This window comes from Rhipicephalus sanguineus, chromosome 3 (assembly GCF_013339695.2).
Source record: "Rhipicephalus sanguineus isolate Rsan-2018 chromosome 3, BIME_Rsan_1.4, whole genome shotgun sequence".
NCBI lineage: Eukaryota > Metazoa > Arthropoda > Arachnida > Ixodida > Ixodidae > Rhipicephalus > Rhipicephalus sanguineus.
Window position 1 is genome coordinate 76,676,613 of NC_051178.1, and position 16,425 is coordinate 76,693,037.

At 50.6% G+C, this 16,425-nt stretch overlaps 2 long non-coding RNA genes across 2 annotated transcripts in view; both read left to right on the plus strand.

The window, feature by feature from the left end:
- Positions 1–15,212, plus strand: part of LOC125757617 (uncharacterized) — a 31,576-nt gene extending 16,364 nt beyond the window's left edge. The window contains exons 2-3 of the long non-coding RNA XR_007415353.1: positions 1,409–1,600; positions 15,144–15,212. This is a non-coding gene — a long non-coding RNA (uncharacterized LOC125757617). The remainder of the gene's footprint in view (positions 1–1,408; positions 1,601–15,143) is intronic.
- Positions 1–16,425, plus strand: part of LOC119386762 (uncharacterized) — a 117,369-nt gene that overhangs the window by 16,984 nt on the left and 83,960 nt on the right. The gene's annotated exons all lie outside the window — the stretch shown is intronic.

The following is a 16,425-nucleotide window of genomic DNA, read 5'->3' on the forward strand; positions in this document are numbered from 1 at the left end:
ACGTGTTGTGAGGCCAATATTTGCTTGCATACTGGCGAAGTTGTACCCTGGCTGGATCAAGGTCTGTCTCCTGCAAGACTTGATCCATGCGCCTGTCCTAATCTCGAAGGCTCGCAAGAGCGTTGCCATAAAAATGAGCGCACTCTTCGTCGAGCTGTGTTGCATTTGGAAAGCGTGAGGGCACGTTAGCAGTGAAGAGTTGTTTTCCCGTAGTCTATTAACCAGTTATATGGTATTTCTGTTGGTTCAGACACATAAGCTGCATGCGGAAAAGACACTGACAAAGCGGCTTTTTGAAAACTATTTCGAGCGGTTGTGATCGGATTCCAGAACGACCTTTGGCAGTCCAAAGAACTTTTCACAGCCATGGACAATTGCAAGCACCTCTTTTTCTGTTTGAGCGCATCTCTGCTGCGTCTCCGTTAGCGAGCGAGACGAGTAAGCTAATGGGGGCGCTTTTTACATAACCACGGCGCCAATTTCACTTTGTCTGGCGTTTACTAATAGGGCGATTGGTTTTCCCTTCTGGTAGTACTCTAACACGGGAGCTTTTGAGAGTACCTCGCGCTGGGTTACAAAGCTCGCCTTCTTTCTGGTCGCGCTTTCCAAAACGAAATTCGTGGTATGCTAGGTTTAGCGCTGATTTATACAACACTTCGAGCTTTCCCTTCAGTATTTCAATGTCGCTTTTTTCTTCTCCAGCTTCGAATACGAAAGTGCTGTACGTTCTGCGTTGTGTTCTCCCCAATACTGATCAGAAAAGTGGCCGTCTGCACCTTCTCTGGGCTACTGGTCCAGATATGTCGCAGTCGCGAAGACCTGAAACTCTTGCCTCCATACCTTCACGTTCTGCGAAACGTCTCCCGTTGTGTCCAGAGCTTTTCGCGGTGGTAGCATTGTAGTGACTGGGGTGGCCGGCTGCAGGCGAGGTTACTGCTCATTGTTTGCCATGCAGCTGATCTGCTGAAACTCGTAGCCTGTCGGGCTGCCTGGCTGCGCGATAGCTCTTCGCTCGTCAATAGCGTTGCTCGATCGATCAACCGTCCACTTCTGACACCACGCGGATGCGCCTGAGCATGGTGCATCAAAGAAGGGAGTTTATTCAAGAAAGGGGTATTTAGATACACAACAGAAGGAGGGCGGCTCCCAGCCGGCTAAGCAGCTCTGCATAATTGAGCACTATGTCACAGGGTCTATGCGCGAACGCATTAAGGGCACTGGGAATGACTCCTTTGGAGTTACGTCCGAACAATTCCTTCACCTCAGTTTTTATCAACATCCGTGGCAGCTTTTTTTTGTGCGGGGTTTTTACGATCGATCAATGCTAACGTATTCATGCGCACAGGTAGAACCCTTTGCGGACTACGCTCTGTCACTCTTTTGCACTTTTATTCTGTTTTTTTCGCAGTGCCCCCTTCTGATAACAAAGCTAAGAAGGCAATTATTTGCTTCTCATTGCTCGAGAACGGCCCCAAAGTGTTCGGAAAAGGAGGCTCCGGGGGTGGTTCGATTGCCGTACTGCACGGACTACGCTTCGTCAGCATTGTTTGGATTGTTTGCATGCACAACCGAATATATTCTCGAGGAATCTCCATTTTTCGTAAGTATGTCAGCACCATGGCTCGCTACCTCGTACCAATACTTGCACTGTAACGATAATATAGTCCTGAAATACTGCGCTTCGTAACACGATTGGAATAGACGTCAGACTCTGCCCAGGCGGCGCTGCGAAAAACACCGCCACCAGCGCCCTCATCGCAGCCCTGACACTAACTGGGTAGTGCAAAGAGAGCCGTCCGCAAGGGAATGTGCATAGGCCGCAATATATCCCTCCTCTTTCGTTGGTGTCGAGGCGCCGTTTCCTGAAAATCAAGGACCTGGAAAGCTTCTTCCGCCAATCCACGCTTCAGAAACAAAGGAAACTGATCAAAGCGAACTGCGAGTACAATGCAAAATAAGTTTTAGTTATTCCCGCGCGCTGCAACTCGCAAGTACAAGCGAGCATCAAACGACATCGAATTCGAGGCAAGCTCTCCGACATCCGTTCTCTAGCGCCTAAATGCGTTAAAATCAGGTATATACGTAATGCCACAGCGATAAAGTACATACACGATCAATTTACTTACCTATGCATCTTACGATCAGTGGTACACAACTCCGTTCATCAGGGACGAATGGGCCCGGCGATTTTCGCCTTTGCAGTTGTACTCTCCGTTAATTCATCTCTCGCTTCCTGTGCATTGGACTTTTATTACGCATCCTCAAATGCTCTCTTGATGGTCGTCTTCCGTTTGTGTGTACTGCAAATGGGGATACGTGCGTCCACTTTCGCGGGGTACAACCAAAGGCAAAACCGTGGCCTCCGAGATAGCTACGGCAACCACGGAGGACACGGGCGAAACAAACCTGAAGGTGGTCACGACCAACATTCTGCGATTTACTTGTATGGCGCACGTGTTAGCCAGTTAGAACCAGAACTCTGAGCCTTCAAAACGTACGTCCGCGATGATGTGTTGTGATGACCAACTCGTCGCGGTGTGCGTATCACGTGTCTCCAGTCTGCTTCTAGCTGCTAACTTCGTGTTACACGACAAGCACCGCGGTCAGAGCCTCTGCTGAGCTTCATGGTCTAGGTTACCACGGTTCTACATCAGGGCTACGCAAAACAACAGCCGAGCAACACTATCACACTTTCTCATGCGACCGGCTGTGGAGAACGCGGGTACTTCGCTTACCGAACACGCTCGCAACATCCCATATCCAGCGCTCTCGCCTTTCTTCTTCGTACGACAACTATGGAAATCGGTAAAACTGAACGTTGTTATTCAGTCTTTTACATCCGTGGCAATTCACAACGCTACAGTGCGTCTTTTGCGGCGTTTCTTCGTAGCGTGCGGAGGGGTCTCGTCTGCTGCTGTTTTCGCCGTCGTTCTGGCGAGTGATCCAGCAAGCACTTCACGACGGTACGGTGGCGCGTCCGACAAGCGGAGAGCAATTCACAGCTTTCGTTCTGTGTGTTAAATGCGCAAACACACGCGATATTAAGCTGAATCGTTGTTTCGCACTCGCTAGTTGCACCTGGTCCCATAGCAAACTGTGTGAGGGAGTCGGTCTATGCACTACTCAATACTTCTCCGACAGGTGGCGCCACACGTCTTGGAAACTCCAGAGTCTGACGTCTATGCGGTGTGAAATAAGTAGGCGTAAACGACGGCGTCGCCGGCACTGGCGGTGCACGCTGGCGCAAATTGGCATGGAAACACATGTGGTCTTCGAGCTTTCTTGCAATGTAGTCTTGGCATAGGTAAGGATCATTGATTTGATTGCATCCCGCTGTAGTATTATTGGATATTACAGGTATTGGTATTACAGGATAAGCTCGCATAGTGGTCAACGTATACAGTTTAATGCATGGTCCACTATATTCGGGTGTCACTGATGCAACATGCCGCGTTTATTTGTACGAGACGTCAAGCGCAATTTACGCTCCTGAATAATTCGCTAGGTGGCCACTCTCTGCGTTGGCAATGACGCTTTTGCGGGCTTCGAACAAAGCTCAAGAATGAATGCGGGCCTAGTACAAATAGTCACAGTTTGGCTGCAAGGACGAATCAATAAACGCGATAGCAACAAAATGGATTTTTTTGCAAGAAGTAAAGCTAGCAGCTAACACTTTTAGCATGCGACCTGTCTTAACAAAAAGCTGACGTAAGGAAACGCAGCCGCTGCACACAGCGAATCGACCTTTATGCTGTCTATGGATTCAACGCAAGTTTTACGAGGAGAATACAACACGTACAAACGCATCAGCCATGTACCTATTTCTGCTCAGATACGGCATGCGCGGCCACACCCGGCCCCTCAAAGCAACCATTTCAAGCCAAAGCCACGCAGCTCCCCTTCCTGGACACCTCCATGTGCCTTCGGCACGGCGGATAAGGCCGGCGCGTTTCCTCAGCGCTTGAGCTGCGGTCACCGGCATCTCTCGTATGCTTTCACTTCGACATGAAACATACGACGCGTTGGGCGATGTTATCGATTTACACGTCGTACGGATCGTCATGGTGACGTCATGGGCGACGGCAGAAACAAGCCCGCAATGTGCATATTGTTATTCTCGGAATAAATTATGACCGTGTAGAAATTTGATAGTGACTTGCGCACGACACTATTTGTAGCGATGAGCGCTTACGTCAGTTTCTATTTATAACGTGTGAGATACGCTAATACCGAAGAAATAATTAATACTGCTGATATGGTGGAAGTCGGACCTGCTCTGATAGAAAAACGATGCTTAAAAGAAAGACTATGAGCATGAACAATGGGACTTGACAGAGACCAAGACACGAAAAGTGCTGAGTTTCAACGAATATGTGTTTGCGCATAGAACAGTATACATGCTGTGGAGTTGCACGCGCAACCTCGGCCTAGGAGCGGTTTTGCACGAAGGTGGCTTGCGGCCGGTAGCGTTTGCTTGCCGCTCCTTGAATCCCACAGAGAAAAACTATTCAGTGACAGAAAAGGAATGTTTGGCAATTATGTTTGCCATCAAAAAGTTCGGTTGCTATGATGGAGTTCAATTTGTTATCGGGTCTGATCACATGGCAGTAACTTGGCTTAGACGCCTAGGGGAGCCGAGAGGCAGGCTTGCACGATGGGCACTTTTCCTGCAGCGATACGACTTTACCGTTCGCTACAGGAAAGGAAAGAGCATTGTTGTGGCGGACGCACTTTTGCGCGCGCCCTTTGACTGTGAGAAGAGTAACATTACTACTCAACTCACCTCGCCCGGAGTCGTGCCGGAGAGCGACGTAACTGTTACGACGCTCGATGTTGTCACGAGGGGTAACATCAACACCCATCCTGACACATGTGAGACTCAGCCTAAGAGCAGAGTAACTGCTACACTGCTCGATGGCGAGAGTACTCACGGAAGGGCCGACAAAGCACCTTCATTGGAGGAGAGCGTTAACCACTTGGACTGCGTCATTTCAGTGGGGAACGTCTTCAGCAGGAAGGGGCTATTACAGGCTCAACGGGAGGATCCATTTTGCAAAAAGGTGTTTGAGGGGCTCCGAGAGCCCCGCGGCGCATGTTGACACAGCTGGTATTGCTGTTAATGCGCGGTGCTCTGTAACAGCTGATAATGCTGTGAGCGCGTTGGATTCCTACCTGCTTGATTCTGCCGGCACTTTGCTGAGATACATTCCTGCGGAGAAGGATACACATGAGTCTTTCAAAGCGGTGATCCCACGCACGTTCAGAGGAGCACTATTACGCTACTTTCACGATACGCACATCGCTAGGCATGCAAGGGGCCCTAAGACTTACCTTAAGTTGTGCCGCTTTGCTACCAGGCATGAAACGGGATGTAACGCGCTACGCTCGCTCATGCAATGAGTGCAAACGTTTGAAGCCGCGTGGTGGACGATCACCCGCCTCATGCAGCCGATCCAAAGCCAAACACCATGGCGAATCGTGGCTTGTGACGTCATGGCACCTTACCCTGGAACACCGAGAGGAAACCAATTCCTTCTCGTCGTCACAGATCACTTCATTAAGTGTGTGAAACTGTTCCCCCTAGGAAGGCTGACGGCACGCATTATCGTGGTAAAGGTCATCGAAGTGTTCACGAGATTCGGCTACCCAAAACAGTTATTACGGACAATGCGTCCTATTTCACCGCCATTATTTTCGCGGACTCTTTTGCAGCCCTGGGCATTAAGCACAAGAGCACAAACACATACCACGCCCAGGCAAATCCAACCGATCGTGCAAACCGCAACATCAAGCACATGCTTGTTGCTTTTGCAGGGACGCGCAAAGATTGGGACAATTGCGTCCCCGAAATCGGATTTGCTCTGAGGACGACCGCGAACCGCTCGACTGGCTTTACTCCCACCACTCTCAATTTTAGGAGGGAGCTGCTGAATGCCGTAGAACATACTCTACCGGAACGCAGTACGGAACTGGCTGTTTCGTCCGCACGCGCTCATTATGCCGCTGGGCTGCGCACGAACGTGACGGAGGCTTTGTGCAAAGCACGACGGAACCTGAGCACTGCTCGGGGGGAGCAGAAAGCGCAGTATGACCGCTCTCATCGGGACGTTCAGTACAAAATGGGCTGACTGGTGTTGAAGCGCAATCGTGTCCTAAGCGATGCCAGTAAGAAATTCTGAGCTTCTCTGGCACCGAAGTGGATAGGACCGTACCGGGTAGGAGAGACTGTCTGTTCGCTCGTGTACAAGCTGACGGACTTGACGCTAAGACCGATCAGCGCACCGCTGCATGTCTGTGATCTCAAAACCAACAATGACAGAGGGAACGAGTGACCCGAGAGAAACGGCTCGACGTACGAGCTCAGGGCACGGCTCGACGTACGAGCTCAGTGCGACGTTACAACTTGCGATCTCGGCAGAACTAACTCTGTCCGGTTCGTAGGGGCTTTATTGTGCGCGATATCGGACGGGACGCTCCTCTGATATCTAGCACGCAGCCTTCGAGAGCGAGCACGCGCTTGCTCTTTCACAGATTAAGACAGGGGCTAGCTTATTGTTCGAGTCGCAAATCAGCCATCGGCAGCATTTCAACAACAGCCAAGCCGAAGGGACCGTTTTCGCCGGCATATGCCCCAAAGGCAGGTATTTTCAACCCACGCATTCCATAGCAGAGAACGGCGACACGAAAGCCTGCAGCAGCACCCAAGGTCAAGGCGAAATGAAAAATTACAGTTTCCCGCTAAAGGGAACCATGAGACGATGCGAAGCCGGAGCACTTGCACGATCGCGTTCCGTTGGCGTTCGTTGGGCATGCTACCGACCTCGCGTCGTGGAACGCGAAGAGGAAGGCTACGCGCGTCTTTGATGAGCGTGGCCATTGATTCTCACAGGGCGAGCGGGGAACGCGGTCGACAGGCGTGCGAGAGGGGGACAGCGTAGGAGAGGAGAGAGAGAGAGGGGGGGAGGGGACGCGCATGCGCTGGTGCTCATCGCGGCGTTGCGCAGGAGAGACTTTCGGCATGTCTAGCGTGCGTTTCAGAGGAAGAGTGGAAAGGAGAAGTGGAGAGGGGAATGGGAGACGAGGAGAGGGAAAGTGGAGATGGCATGGAAGAGGGCGAAATTAGAGAGGGGATGTGGAGAGGGGGAGCGGAGAGGGGAATGTGAGAGGAGGATGGGAGAGGAGGTTTGTGGAGAGGGTGTGCGCATGAGCAGTAAGGGTGGTCACGCCGCACACCACCACCACCACCGGATTGAACTCCGCCATAAGATACTTCGCATCTAAAAACAGCAATACAGTGCCGCATGGCCTCGGCGGAGGAGAATTCATGGAACCACTACACAGCCCGACGAAGACCTGCGGACCCGGCTGTTGAACTTGGCAGTGTACTCGTGGTACGAGCATTGTATCCCGCTGCGCAAAACGCGGGCTGCAGCCGGATAGCAGCAGGCGTCGTACGAATTTCGACTCCAAAGGCCTTAGAAGAAAAAGAAAGAACGAGAACAAAGAGCGGGAGGAGCAGCAAAGACTAGGTCAAACGAGAAAAGGAGAAGAAGCATTCTACCCCACGAAAGGGCAACGACTGATGAGCGCCCAAGCCAATTCTCCTGCCTCGACGCTCTCCTGGCGATGCGACCAACGCAAATCAAGGTGGCCTGCAGTCTGCCGCTGACATCCATCCAGCCGTGTGCCCCCTTTCAACACCATGGGCCACAAAATCCGAGCAAGCGAGCGACGCCAGAAACAAGCCAAGCAGATTCCAAACGTGCTGCCTGGGTTCCTGACGACTGTCCCGACGACCGTGCTGGCGGCTGTCCCCTTAACTGTCTTCAACTGTCAAGCTGCCCTGCATTATCGCCACCTTCTTCCTCGAAACCTCTGCTGGAGTCCCCATGTGGCCACTCTAAAGAAGCGCCTAACGGCCATCGCACAACTTTTCAAGTTCCTCGGAGGAAAAACGTGGGGCACATCAGTGCACGCGATGCTGCAGCTATACAAAACGCTGTTTCTGGGATACCTGCGGTATAGCTTGCCGGTTCTGACGAACGCTTGCAAAAGCAGTATACGCACGATCGAAAACGCCCAGGGCCAGGCACTCAGAGTTTGTCTTGGATTACCACGCTGCACATCAACAGCCGCAACCATCGCAATTGCCAAAGATCATCCGGCCACGGTGCACATTACATTGGAGGTGCTTAGAGCTCACATTAGGCACCTTGCTCGCGCCCCTGCCCACCATCTTGCTTCGCTTCCAGAAGATCGACCGAGTACCTCCTTCTGTAAGAGAATATTGACTTACCGAGAGTGCCTACCAACAGCCTACACGCCTCCGGAACGGATTCTAACACCCCCTTGGTGCTTGGACCGACCAAAACTGCTCTTGACAGTGCCGGGGATTCGCAAGAAGGCGGAGCTCTCATCGCCAGCTTTGAAGCAGATGACTCTACTCATGTTGCACGAAGATTACAAAGATCATGTTAAACTTTACACGGATGGCTCGACAACTGTTGGAGGATCTGCAGGAGCTGTGATCTTCCCAGCAAGAGCCGAAAACATACAGTTTCGAACGTCACACAAGACAACATCGACAGCCGTGGAGCTTGCGGCACTCCGCAGCGCACTCCGCAGGATTTATCGAGAAGCGCCACAAAAATGGGGCATTTTTACTGATTCGAAACCAGCTCTGCAGTGTCTTCGAACTGCTCTACGTCGTGGGGCTCAAGACCAATTGGTGCTGGAAATACGACAACTGTACCATCAACTAATAGACGAAGGACATGCTATAACTTTTCAGTGGTTGCCAGGCCACTGCGGCATCATCGGTAACGAGCATGCCGACGATGCAGCTAAGAATGCTCACGAAAATGGCGTGATAGAACCTATCCCACTGTCAAGAAGCGACGCAGCAGCAAAGATTAATACGCTTGCGCATGATGTCGCAAGGTCTATGTGGAACACGCCCGGTTTTCTCCACACCCGTCTTCACCGCCTGGATCCATGCCTACGACTCAGCATTCCATCTGGCCTGCCCCGATCCGAGACGACCCTTCTCTGCCGCATGTGGCTTGGGGTGTCTTTTACGAACGCCTTTGCGTGCCGCATCGGAATGAGAGACAGCGCTGCATGTGAATATTGTGGCAATGACGAAACCATTGAACACATTTTATGTCAGTGCCCTCAATACAGCTCTGAGAGACAATCCCTCGCAGCAGTGTTTGCTCGCCTCGACGACCAGCCGCTCTCTGAGCAGTCAATCTTGGAATGTCGGAACGATCGAGCTTCACGCCAGAAAGCAACGAAGGCGCTGATGAAGTTTCTGCGAGCGACCCGCCTCGTTGAACGATTGTGACACTCCTGTGTGTGTGTGTGCGCGTTTTCCGGCTCGCCTGGTGGCTGCCCTCTCAGCGATAACTGTGATCTGCGTCTCCGTGCGACACCCTCATCGACACGGACGTCGCCGTGTTTCTGGTGGAGTCGCTAGCCCCCTCTTAGTAATCCCCTGGTGATGGCGGTTCTCTCTTTATGGCTAAAAGGGTTAAATTACGGAGGCGGAATGTGGGGTCCCACGCGCAACCCAGTGTCTTCAACGCGGCGCCTCGGCTAATGATATGTTTACGCGAGCAGCGGCGAGGGGGGTTGGGTTGGACGGGGGCATTTCGCCAACCCCGCTGCCCTTCGCGCACTGCGCTCATTCTGCAGACGAGACGCCTCGTCCTCCTTCCCCTTTTGAGGGGAGATTCCTCCTCTCAACCCGAGGAACGCGCGTCGCTTTCTCTGAGGCCTCGCGGGTCTTCGGTCTTGGGAGGTGTGACCCACATCGGACCCAAGCCGGGAGAACCGCCGCCGCCATCAACCCCTGCAGCGCTCCGGCCATGGAGTGCGAACCACCGCCCCGGACCGGAGCGCAAAAGCCACGCGAGGTGAAATGAGCATTTATCATACCCTCGACGTGTGCGTGCTATTTGTTAACGGTTGTTTCCCCCAGTAGTGCGGAACACTACGCCGCTAAGGTTTTCTGTTAACTTGATGTGCTACTTATTGTTGCAATTCGCAGATGTGTACCTGAGGTGAATAAACACCTTCAGTTGAAAGACTTGTCTTTGTCCCCACTGGCCTGAAACCCGCCGCTCTCGCGACTCAACGCGAACCGCGGATTAGGGGGTCGCAGCTCTGGCTGTTAGGGCTGCTAAGTAGTACTAGCGAGAGTGGCTGACACTCCGATAGCGCGCGGAGCGATCCAAACGAGGGACAGGTTCGCATGCGCGGCTTGTTGTGTTCATGTTTAAAATAAGAACCACTATAATGCACACAGAAAGTTGAAAACCTAGCAGAGAGAGAACAACAAAAAACAAAAGAAGGGGCATTGCGTTGAAAAGATAGCTGCGACGAAAATATAATAAAACTAATAGGAGATATGAGAAAACCTAAAAACCGAGAATACCGATCAAAAAGCCGAAAACAATCGCACTTGAAAGACTGCCATCGTTCTCGTGGAAGATACGCAAGTTCCTTGGTAAAGAGCGCTATCGAAGGCCCACTCACACAGATATTTCCTCTCTGGTCGATGCAACAGAAGTCGTATATTTCACGTGCTCACTGGTCACTATTGTACGTTCATAACATGCAATGTTAAAATAATGAATGACAACTAGAAATGGAGCTAAGCGCGGCAAAGTGACTGCCAACACTACCCTTATTAACATACAGTGTTCTCAGAGGCAGTCACTTACACACAGGCCAGTATGGCGAATGAAGCGACAACCGCACCAAAGGGGGATTCCATGCGGAGCGTCGTCACAGCATGCAACATTTTTTCATGCGTGTTTCTTATCCCAAGCGAGGCGCTGCGTCCCTATTGTCCAATTTATGACACATGCCGGAAAACTTGTACTAGATGACGTATTATGCGTACAGCGCACTAGACGACGCTTGCACTGCAGATTGCAGTATTGACGCGCGCATATTATTGTAAGTTTCCCAAATCAAGGCCGTCGTAAGACGTTGGCATAGCAAGGAGGCGATGGTAGCGCGAGATAAAGATTTCAGGGAATTGCACGTCTCGTTCCCGCGATAGCCCGCAGTTTCTCAGAAGGGGCCACATATAAGAGTGTTTTTGAGTGGCGCGCACAGCTTGTGAGCCGTAGGGCCAAATGGTGCGCGAAGCAATTTCAGCGTGCGTATTTGAGCAAAATGTGGTACGAAATGTCAAGCTTTGTAAATTGAGTGCGCGGCCATGTGTAAAGGTAATTACTGCTGACGTTTTTTGCATTTTTTTTATTTCTCTTGATGTTCTCGCCGAATGAACGGCATCTTTCAATCTCGCCCATCCTGTGTCCATGTGGAGGGTAGCAAACAGGTTACGCAGCAGTGAAAGTAAACATATTTGTTCTCGTGTTTTTACTCCAGTGGGAGCTGTCTCTGAGATCGTGAAGTCATGGTGATGAGATGAGAGTGTGCCTATGCGTGCAATAGAGTGTTTACACCAATTCGCCGATACACTAACTTCGCAGTTGAAAAGGCGTTCGAAATGAAGAAATGTGTTTCTAGAGAAGTATGCGCTGCGCTTACGCTACTAAACGCCCTGATTTTAAATGCGAAGCATTTCTTAGCGAACCTCAGGCACCTTGGCCGTTTCTATCTATCTATCTGTCTACCCATCTATCTATCTAGCCGCCTACGTCTGGGCGCTCACCTGGTCGCCTCCATAGGTTGTAATATACCAAAATTCGCATAGCTGAGGATCAGTGCATGAAGAACACGATTCACTGATCATGACATGATTAACGCAAAATACCTGTCGCTTACGTCATGGAACTCTCAGTCACGTTTGTCACGTACGCGCATACCAGAGTTCATGTTATGCGAGTATGTGCCACAGGTGATACAGAGTCTCCATCAACACAGTATCCGCGAACATACACATTGACACGCAAGGCAAGTGACATTAATAAGACTTGTTGGCGTTTTACATCCCAAAACCAAGATATCATTATGATAGACGCCGTCGTGGAGGGCTCCGGAAATTTTCTCCTTGTTCCAGTGTTCTTTAGCCAGTGCTTAACCAGTGCTCACCAATGTTATTTAACGTGCACTGACACCGCACAGTACACAATTCTTTATCATTCCGCCTCCATCGAAATGCAAGCGCCGTGGCCGGAATCGAACCCACGACCTTCGGTTCTGCAGGCGAGCACCATCACCGCTACACCACCGCGGCGGACGCAAAGAAAGTGACAGAGATGAAGACAGAACATAGAAAAACCGGAGTCAATGCCTCCTACAGTAACTCTGATGAGGGGACCACGCCCCTGATCATTACCGGTGACTTTATATTGATTTACCAAAACCCAACAACACCTGCTCAGTGCACTACATAACAGACAGCTTCGATGTGAACAGGGCATCACAAGACCTCGTTGCCAGGTCCAGAACAGAAGGCATCATATATCAGTTATTCGTAAGCGGCATCCACGATTTCCATCAGCTGTACTATACCTTGCACTTTAATACACTTAGACCCCTCGTAGCCGCGATCACGAACAGATTCGATAAGAAGTCCTGTCCATCTGCTGGCGCTCACTGATAACTGTGCGGATAACCTTGTTCTTGAACTGTCAAGAACCTCCTTCCACCCATGCACAAGAGTTCGTAAAACGTGCGCGCGATGTCCGTCATAGGACACCCAAGCTCAAGTTTGCGGCGCGACGACAGCGCCGCGCCAGCCGCGCTGCGGCTCTGTCGGAAAACTCTGAACCGTCGCGCGGCCGACCCAGCCCCTTTCACGGTAGCGGTAGCGCACGTGCGCTCGCGTTCTTCTCTCGGTACGGGTAACTGTGGGGCCGTCAGCTCGGCACGTTGAACCGAGAGGCTTGCTGTGCGAAGCTGCGCATTTCCACGATGGCAGAATCGACCCCGCCGAAGCGCAAGCGTGGTCCGAAGTATTGCGGTTTAGTGGCCAGCCACAACAGTGCAGACAAGGCACACGATTCACGTGTTAAACTGTATCGGTACCCGGGCGTGTCGCACGAGAAATAAAGGCGGCAAGCGTGGATAGCTGACAGCGCTGTCTCGCCTTCTATTTTGGCTGTCTGAGTTCATCGCTTTCGTTCGTTCCGACTACCTGAATCGGTAAGTAACGGGGCGCATGCACGCAGCAACTACAGTAATGATTACTCGCTGTCTTCTCGCATTGTTAAAGTCCAGTTACGGTTGTAGGTGAAGCAACTTTGTGTTTTGATTCCCCGTGCTCGTGAGACCTACCCGTCGTTGTTGAACGTTCACATTCGCGTTATATCGTTAGCGTTGCGCGGTTGGTTGAATTCAACTGAACTCCGCACATTGTCAGAAGTTCGGCGCCTGCATTTCACGCGTCGGGAAGGCTGCTTTATCACGCCGGAACGGACGTCTGTGCATTTTCAGCAAGCTTTGACATCGTTCTGCAGGTTTGCTTTGTTTTTGTCACTTTATTGGGGTGATATATATTTAAGCCGCTAAATATAACTGGCACTTCATACATGCTTTGCAAATTGCAACCTTGAATTAACCACCTTCTGACTTTGTGCGATTTTCTAGCCGCGTTCACGCAACAGGTTTTATACGCCTGTCAAGTCGGTATCATAAAAAGAGACTGCAAGCATGACGCGAGAGCCGAAAAAACGAGGCGAGCAGTTCATCTTGCTTCGCAGTGGTTGAAGCTCAGCTAGCTGCCTCGTGTCTTAATCGGCGGGTGATTCTCCAGCGGCACGGAGGACTTGACTCTAACCTTCTCAGGAAGCAGTGCCATGGCCGTATAATCTTTTTTTCGCACGCCGCAAACGTTTGTCCACGAAAGTACACGGCTGCTACTGTAAGCATGCCATATCAAAATAACAATCATATGATTCGTAGTCCACACTGCAGAACATCGATAGCGTGTACGGCTTCATTTCGGAGGGCATGTGGACCATTATTCATCTTTAACGTGAAAGAATGAGACTTACCTCGAGGTATACGTCCTACACGGTGTAATCGCTACTTGGGAAATGCATTTCGCTTTGAGTCGGGCGTGGTTGTCGTCGATCGTCTGCTCTTCACCGTTAACGTGATTGACGAGCCTTCCTCATTTTATCAAGTTCGCTTTGCGGAAGTGCCAGTCAAGCTTGAAGATCCTTTTGAAGCCGCACTGCACGCGGTACATTGTGAGACGCCGCAAGTGCACCGCGAGAGCTCGATCTGCACGTGCACGGAAGCGAGCAGCAACGCGGTGGCGAGAAGGGAAAACGCTCGCTGATCACGCCCCAGTTTCTCTTTTTCTGCCAGAGATGGCGCTGCTTGTCAAGAGCAGCAGCGCCGCTAAGTGTTGCTTGGGAAGCCTATAACGAACAAGCACAAGCATACCAACTATAACAACTGCAACTGTGACTGTAACGTACAGTCGAGCTCAGTATGACTTGCAACACCGGAGCGCGTGGCCTCACGAACTCCTAGATCACCCATGGCTTCATGAAGCATTTATATCTGCAAATAAATGGTGTTCTCTAACTTTGAGATGATACAATATAAGGAGATATCATTTAGCTCTGCAAATTAAGGCAAGCTGAATCTATGCGCAATTTTTTAGCTCATGAGGCCACGCGTTCCCGTGCTGCAAGTCATATTTAGCGTCACTGTACGTGCAGTGCGCCTGCGCGTGCCTCTCGGCTGTGTATATATCTAGAGAAATTCTTTTGAGTAAAGGGTAGCTGGGAGAAACGCATGTCCTGTACATCTGTGTTCCTTCTTTGTCTTGTTCGAGTTCGTGCTATCCAGTATTGAAGAATATAGGCACTACATATCAGCTTACCGCGTGTGGTATTGATAACACCCATGTTGCTGTTGGCATTGTTGTGCAGCTGTAAACAACTGTGTATTTAGCACATCTGCGACTCGTCAGCACACGTGTGCGTATACCGTTTGCAAATTTCTCTAGCGTAATTCCGTCATGTTTCGCTCAATGTGAAAATCACGCCACAGTCACTTTCTCACCATGCTTCGCATAACATCGATTCCCACGGTACGTGGGATCTGCCAAATTTTTTTAGAGTGCATGTACAAGCTTGAATAATACGAATTGCTTCATTCTGCCAAAACGCTTATGTAAGTGCTACACATGTGGCACACCATCGCAGGCAACCCGGATGAGCTGACCAAAAGTAACTTCGTCACGGCCATCATCGACCGCGTGTCCTTAGCCGTGGAAACGTTCTTATTCATTGGGTACGTAGAGAGAAAGAGCACTTACGCTTTGTACACGCGATACATTATAATATATGCGTTAGTTACGATAGTATCAGGTTGCACGAGTCAATGTAATTCAGGCCATTTGAAGTTTGAACTAACCAGTTTAAGTTTGACCGCGCCTCCGCGTTTCAGTTTTGTCGGTGAATTTGGTCGAGTTTCATCACTTTGCTAAAAATACCAACACCTGCTATTGGGAAATCTCAAAGTGGCGTTCGGCTGTTCGCAGGAAGGGCTCCTATTCTTCCATTTCACCCGACCGCCTGCCCTCAGTAAATAAAGGGCGAAGTAAATTTCTTTAATTACTGCATCCACCAGTCTGAAGATGTCTCCGGCAATCTTAAGATATCTGCCACAACAGAAAAAGTAATTATGAAGGCAGTGAGTAACTATTTCATTTCCCTTATTTTTGAGTACTTCATAACACAATTCTCGAAACAGCCTCCATGGCCATGTGTGTGGCGTTGGCGCTTTCGCACTTCATTTTCTCCATACATACTTCCCCCACGGAAGGTCCTTTTTCAGCGTGGACCTTCAGGGCGTTTCGCGGTGGTGAGGCCAAAGTAGTTGAAACCTTTTAGTATACTTGTTACCCGCTACGCTTCCGGCCATATTTCTTGATGTGTCCGACGCATTGGAAGCCGTTGACGATGGCTGGTTCGGACGTCCAATTTTAGGAAAGAACGAGACATTGTCCTTTCTGCGTGCTTGCGCACTTCGCGTAGTTGTAGACACGTTGCTGTTTTCGTGGGGCTCTTTCAGGAGCATGGGTGCAGCTCGCAGACGTGAGCGGACTTCACGCCTTGTCGAGACGATGTATTCCTGCAATGAGCACTTGTGTGCACTTTCTTCGCAATTGTGAAACGCGAAACCATTAACGTTGGTTACGCCAGGCTTGCGCTTTGTAGCGGGATACGTGGACCAACTCGTCGTTGTGGTTCTTGAAGTGGCACAGCCGGAAACACTTTTCCTACAGGGTCCGACAATCTTTTCACGCGTGTATTTGCATACGTGAGTGTATTTATAAACACACAAAATAACAAAAATTCTGGGGGAGGCAGCTTCAACCCCCTAAATCCCCGCCCCCCTTTCGGTATGCAACCGAGTCCTTGGTATATTGGTGAACGATGTTGTCATACGTAGCACCTTGCGATTTGTGGCGGTTGATGACCG